This window comes from Hippopotamus amphibius, chromosome 6 (assembly GCF_030028045.1).
Source record: "Hippopotamus amphibius kiboko isolate mHipAmp2 chromosome 6, mHipAmp2.hap2, whole genome shotgun sequence".
Classification (NCBI taxonomy): Eukaryota; Metazoa; Chordata; class Mammalia; order Artiodactyla; family Hippopotamidae; genus Hippopotamus; species Hippopotamus amphibius.
In genome coordinates, this window is record NC_080191.1 from 42,756,318 (window position 1) to 42,763,243 (window position 6,926).

Consider the following 6,926-nt stretch of genomic DNA (forward strand, 5'->3'; position numbering starts at 1 on the left):
GGGAGATGTCTTTAGTCCATTTAAGGTAGTTGGGGCAAACTTCAGTGGAGCACAGCACTTTTATAAGGCCCATATCCTGGTAATTCTAATTCCATTATTTTTAGGATATTCAGGCCAGCTTCTCTTCAAAGTGGAAGGCAATTTGGAAAAAAGTGCGAAGGAACAATTAATGTGGCTAGGGTCATGTGTAGTTCCAGAACGAGACTATATCTAGATCAGGGGACTCTGAGAGGCTCGACCTTGGTTTTAAACCCAGGCCTGTGGAGTGAGAGGTGGAGAGAGCAGAAGTCAGCTGCTACAGGAGAGAGAGGGGTGTGTTGAGCAGATAGGGTTCATGGCAGAGATTTTAGAGTCTCTACCTGTAGACTGAAAGGAATTACCCAGTCTAACCTGTTTTTACATGAATTCCATAGCACTATTCCCATCAGCATTTCCTGGGACCTGAGTCTGTGACATTGATACTTTGTTAAGTACTGAGGCCCACAGTCTGGCCGGAGACTGCTTTTACCAATAGTCTTGCCACCCAACATGAAAGGGATTAGATAAGAAATAGTTGGTCCCAATAATTGGAAAATGAAAGCATTCCGTGTTTATTCGCAAATGAGCTATCTTTATCACACCAGTTATGGTCCTTTACAACCAAATGCAGAAAATATAGTTTTGTCACATGTGTGTGCACGTGATGCTGATTGCCTCACATCCAAGTGTAGGTGCCATTCTGTTGAATGGAGTCCATATTGAGTCAAAGCTTGAAGTTTCAGTAGAGAAGAGCCCTGAATGTAATGTACTTCGTATCATGTTGCTCACTTCTAGTCCTTCTGGTTATTACAAATTTGTGGGGGGAAAAGGAGAAACTCTGAAATATGCTGTTCCTCTATTACAAATGCTCTCTACTGTGCCCTCTACAAATGCATCTTTGCTATGCTGCTAGTGTGGAGGGAAGGATTTCAGATTTTTTTTTTTTTTTTTTTGTCTTTTTTAGGAAGAGGTTGATGTTTTCTATTTACATGAACATTTAGTCACACTTGTAGAGGAAACATTTTTATTAACTTTCCCCAAAAGTTTGTTAGACACTCTAAAGCTCTATTTTTTTTTTTGGCGGGAGTGGGGGTGCTGCGCTGGGTCTTCTTTGCTGTGTGAGGCACATGGGCTGCTCTAGTTGTGGTGTGCGGGCTTAGTTGCTCCCTGGCATGTGCGATCTTAGTTCCCCCACCAGGTATGGAACCCTTGTCTGCTGCATTGGATTCTTCCACTGGACCACCGGGAAGTCCCTCTAAATCCCTATTAATTTTACTTGGGCTATCTATCATTCATCAATCATTTCTCTGCTCATTTATTATTCTTCCTATGTACCTTTTTGAATATGATATGAATTTCCCTAAAAATAAGGCACTTACTATCATCAAAGAACATTACTAGCCCCTCATTTACTAGTGGTGCTGACTCATTCGAAGAATAAGTCAAACTCTAGAAAGGGGAAATGAACTAACCGAAAAAAACAAAAAAATATTGTATTAAACAATGTATTTCCAATGGCATTTTACTTTTTGTATTTAATAGTAATTTATCAAATTTTAGTACAAGTTTATACAGTTTTGATCAATACTAGTCATAATACTAGTACTGACAATAAATGAATGATAACTAGTCTTAGAAAAAGACAATCCCTCAAACCATATGGTTACACAATATTTTCTAATTAAAATTCTAATTTATATGCATATTTTTCTTATAGTGATATATAAGTAAATCAATCAATAACATAATTCCAAGCATAAATATATAGCAGTAGAATAAGATTCAGAGAATAATAGAATGCAATTATGAGTTCAAGGAGAAAAAGAAATTATAAAATTTTCTAACAATTAAAAATGAATCTTCAAGCATTTAATAAAAATCAATAGGCGGCCTCTATAAAATGGCCCCCAGTGATGATCCCTTCCTGCTGGTTTTTTGGGGTTTTTTTGGCCATACCGCTTATGGGATATTAGTTCCCCCACCAGGGATTGAACTGGGTGCTCGGCACTGAGAGCACGGAATCCTAACCACTGGATCGCCGGGAATTCCCTTCTGGTATTTATCCCCTTGTGTAATCTCATCCCTTTGAGAATGGGCTTGACCTAATGACTTACTTCTAACAAAGAGAATATACAGCAAAATGATGGGATGCAGCTTCCGAAATTAGAAAAAGACTGTGGTGACTAAAAGACTGTGATTTCCATCTTGCTCATACTCTTGTTCTCTCTCTCTCACCTGTTCTGAGGGTAGCCACTCGTCATGTTGTGAACTACCTCATGGAGAGCCCCACGTGGCACAGAACTGAGGGAGGATTCCAGCCATTGGCCAACAAGGAACCAGGTCCTTAGTCCAACAGTGCACAAGGAGATGAATCCTGCCAACAATTACGTGAGTGAACTTGGAAGCAGATCCTCCTTAGTCAAGCCTTAGATGAGACTGGAGACTGGGATGACCCCTTGATTGCAGTCCTGTGAGAGATCTTGAGTGAACTGACCCAGAGAATCTGTGAGAAAATTATCAGTTGTTTTCAATTGCTTAGTTTAGGAACAATTTGTTACGTAGCACTAGGTAACTAATACAATAATTGTGAATCAAATGGCTATTGTTTTTAGAATCTGTTGGACACATTTGGGAATGAGAAAATATTTTGAATTTTAAAATGACGTTATTTTTCAATAAACTTGAAATTACATCATTTGCAGCTATTTAGATTTACGAGGAAACATTTTAGAAAGCAACTTAAAACCTGTGTAGGGGTCATAATTTTTCTAAATTCTTTTTGCGAGTACATGAGTGAAAAATTAGCCAAATCCTAAAAGCATTGGGAAACCCCATTCCTTGGTGATAGTGAGAAAGGTTAAGGGAGAGAATTAAATCTTAAGTGGAATTAAAGAGTTCAATTATCTGCCTTGAGAAAGTAAGTTTAGTATTTGAGCCAAGCTAGAAAGCACACAACTAAAATAATAGCCTCCACCAAATGAGAGCTTACAGTTACATGTTACCTCGTTTAACCATACAACAACCCTTTGAGGGAGATTTTTAACTCTGTGGAGATTTGAGGAGGCCAATTTATCACGCCAAATTATTATGTTGAGTTGAGCCTACAGCAAGGGCACTCATTTATTTAGTCATTTCTCCATTTGAGCCAATGTCCATTTATGGGATAAATCCACCCATTTATCCAATGGCTAATCAAGGGGCCGTCATTACATGTGCAGCTCTCCTAAAATGTTATCTTGCCCCAGAACCGAAAGCGGACAAATAGCTGTTAGACCCTCCTCATCATACAAGTAAAAAGCACAAGGCCTGGTTCAGTCTTAAGTCCCCGATTCTGAAGGCCTGTGCTCTTAACAGCTGTCTTTCCAGAAGATATGAAAAATGATAAAATGCATTTTCTACTATGTTCAGGTTATATCAATCACACAGATTTTCATCTCTCCTTCTGCATAAAAGCTCAGTAAATGTATGTCCTAGACCAACACTCTAGTTAAGATTCTAAAGCATTTTTCTTATTGTAGTAAAATGTATATCCCTTAAAACTTCCCATTCTAACCATTTTAAGAGTACAGTTCAGTGGCATTAAGTACATTCACATCATTGTGCAACTATCACTGCCATCCATATCCCCAACCTTTTCACCTTCCCGAATTGAAACGCCATACTCATTAACTAATAACTCCCTATTGCCCCCTTCTCTCATCCCTGGCAACCACCATCTACTTTCTGTCCCTATGAATTTGACTGCTGTAGGTACCTCATATAAATGAAATCATACAAGATTTGTTGTTTCATGGCTGGCTTATTTCACTTAGCATAATGTTCTCAAGGTTCATCCAAGTTGTAACATATGTCAGAATTTCCTTCCTTTTTAAGGCTGAATGGTATGTTTGTACATACCGCCTTTTGCTTATTCATTCTTCAGTCTATGAACACTTGAGTTGCTTCCACCTTTTGGCTATTGTGAGTAATGCTGCTATGAACATGGGTGTACAAATGCCTGTTTGTTAATTCTTTTGGGTATATACCCAGAATTGAAATTGCTGGATTATACGGTTGAGGTTGTTGTAAGTACTCTTGTAAAAAATCATATATATAAAACCTAACTTTAAATATTTGGCTTCTACCCATCTTTAAATTTTTACAGTGCTAAGTATCCCATCTAGACAGTTATTGTTTAAGGGGTGTGAATTATGGGCTGTCACATTTTATAGGGTGAAGTTCACTATTCCTGGTTCTCAAAATAATCAGCAAATTCTGTTATAATCTGAATCAAAAAGATCTCCACTGATTTCCTATATGAGAGGTGAGAAAAAAAAAAAAAGACTTTTTTGAGAGGTCCTATATTTGGTTCACATAAAATAGTGTGTGTCCTTAAATCTTTGGCTCTTAATGGTGTAGCAGGGACGTGAGAGTGCAGTCAGCTTCTGCCTTCCTCTCTCTCCTCCTTAACCACACCCCGTAACCCCAGGAATGGAAGAGACCTGTGGCTCTAAAGCAGTGGGCGTAATGGTAAGAGCTCTGAGCACCTGGAGTATGCTCAGTTCTGGCTCAGTTGTGAAAGAGCTGACTTCCTTTCTTTTGGCTGAGTTTCCTAATTTGTAAAATGGCGGTGATGAAGTTCAATTACTGTCACAGCATTTTATTTAACTGCTAGAGTAATCACTAAATAACTTCTTGAAAGGATTCTGAATTTGTACTGTCTATATCTTTTTTTTTTTTTTTTTGTCTTAGAAACATTTCTGATTGAAGACTGGCATATATCAACAAAAGCAACAGCGTATTTTCCAGATGTCCTGATGGGGGAAATTCCTTCAGTCGTATATTAGTCTACTCCGGCTGTCATAACAAAACACCACAGACTGGACGGCTTAAACAACAGCCATTTCTCTTCTAACAGTTCTGAAGACTAGAAGTCCATGATCAAGGTGCTAGGAAATTTAGCTTCTGGTGGGAGGTCTCTTTCTGGCTTGTAAATGGCCACCCTCTTGCTGTCCCATCACATGGCTGTCCCCCTGTGTATGCACAGAGAGGATAGTACTCTCACGTCTTTCCCTCTTCTTATAAGGACTCCAATCCTTTCGGATTAGGGCCCCATCCTTATGACTTCATTTAACCTTAATCACCTCCATAAAGGCTCCATCTCCAAATTCGGTCACATCGAGGGTTGGGGCTTCAACATACAAACTGGGGGGAGGGGAGGGAAGACACACAATTCAGACTACCACAAATAGTAACACAGAGAGCAGTGTGCTACCATCATTTCTTTCTTTTTCTTTCTTTCTTCCTTCCTTTCTTTCTTCCTTTCAATGAATTTGGTTCCAACCAAAGCCTTTTTATTTTTATTTTTTAAATGTTTTTATTTTATTATTATAATCATTATTTTCTTTTTTGCCACACCACATGGCATCTTAGTTCTCTGACCAGGGATTGAACCTGTGTCCCCTTCATTGGAAGCATGGAGTCTTAACCACTGGACCGCCAGGAAAGTCCCTACCATCATTTCTTGGTAATTGTGGCAACACAGTAGATGAAATACATAAGCTATATGTTAGCTTAATGTCTCAAATAGCTTCCTCATTTTGGGCCTAAATTATTCAAATTGGATAGCTTAGCTGATAGTAAGACTGGATAATTGCTCCATGCTCTCTCATTTCCCTCATTTAACTACCTGAAAAATTTTTAAAAAAAGCTTCCTTTCAAAGGTACATGATCTTAGATCCTGTTTAATTTAACACTTACTTTTCAGAATTTATTTCTTCAGAGCAGAAGTCTACTATGAACACAAAGAGTAATAATTAATAACAACAATAACAACATACCTTTGTCTTTCTATTTTAGGCATTTAACTAACTTTCTCAAATGACTAAAAAGCCAAGAGGGAAAGAAATCTAAACTTCACTGAGCACTTACTGTGTGCCAGGCATACTACTAGGTCCTTTGCATAATTTCCTCACTAAATTCTTACAACAGCTCTAAAACCTATTATTATATCCATTTACAGAGAAGGAAACTGAAATGAAGTGGCTTGCCCGCAGTTGAACTTAGAGTGGCAGAGCCTGGATTTCAACCCAGATCTGCTTAGTTCCAAAGCCTGTTCTCAGTAATATTATTTTTGGTAAAACTGAATATATATAATTTCAAGTAGATTGAGAAGCTTCTATATTGTTAGGAAGCTTGGGATAAAACTACATGTGGTTATGGAGTGGTCTCCAAGATATATTCTGGGAATTTTTAACTGATAGTTGCATATGGTATAAAATTGAAAGATAAAAAATATACCCAGTGACTAGTGAGTGTTGATTCCATCTTGTCTCATAGTGTCTCCATTATTTCCTCCCAGTGGCAACCATTATTACCAGTTTCCTTATATTTCTTTTCAGAGATATTCTATGAATCGAATAACAGGTCATCTACACACATACACACATTTTGAAAACACAAATGGTGGCATATTAAAGCCCTGTTCTGCACTTTGATTTTTTTAGTAAACAATATATTTCTCTCTGACAAGGGGCACTGAAAAGTTAAAGGGTAAGAAGGAGACTGCTTCTCGTTCTATACTCTTTGAATAATTTTTCTGAACCATGTGCATGTATTATTTTTTTCAATCGTAAAGCATACATACAAGAAGATGTCTGCATATTCTTTTTTTTTTTTTAATTTATTTTTGGCTGTGTTGGGTCTTTGTTGCTGCGCGGAGCCTTTCTCCAGTTGAAGCAAGTGGGGGCTACTCTTCATTGAGGTGCACGGGCTTCTCTTTGTTGTAGAGCACGGGTTCTAGGCACGTGGGCTTCAGTAGTTGTGGCACACAGGCTTAACTGCTCTGCAGCATGTGGGATCTTCCTGGACTAGGGCTCGAACCCATGTCCCCTGCATTGGCAGGTGGATTCTTAACCACTGCGCAACCA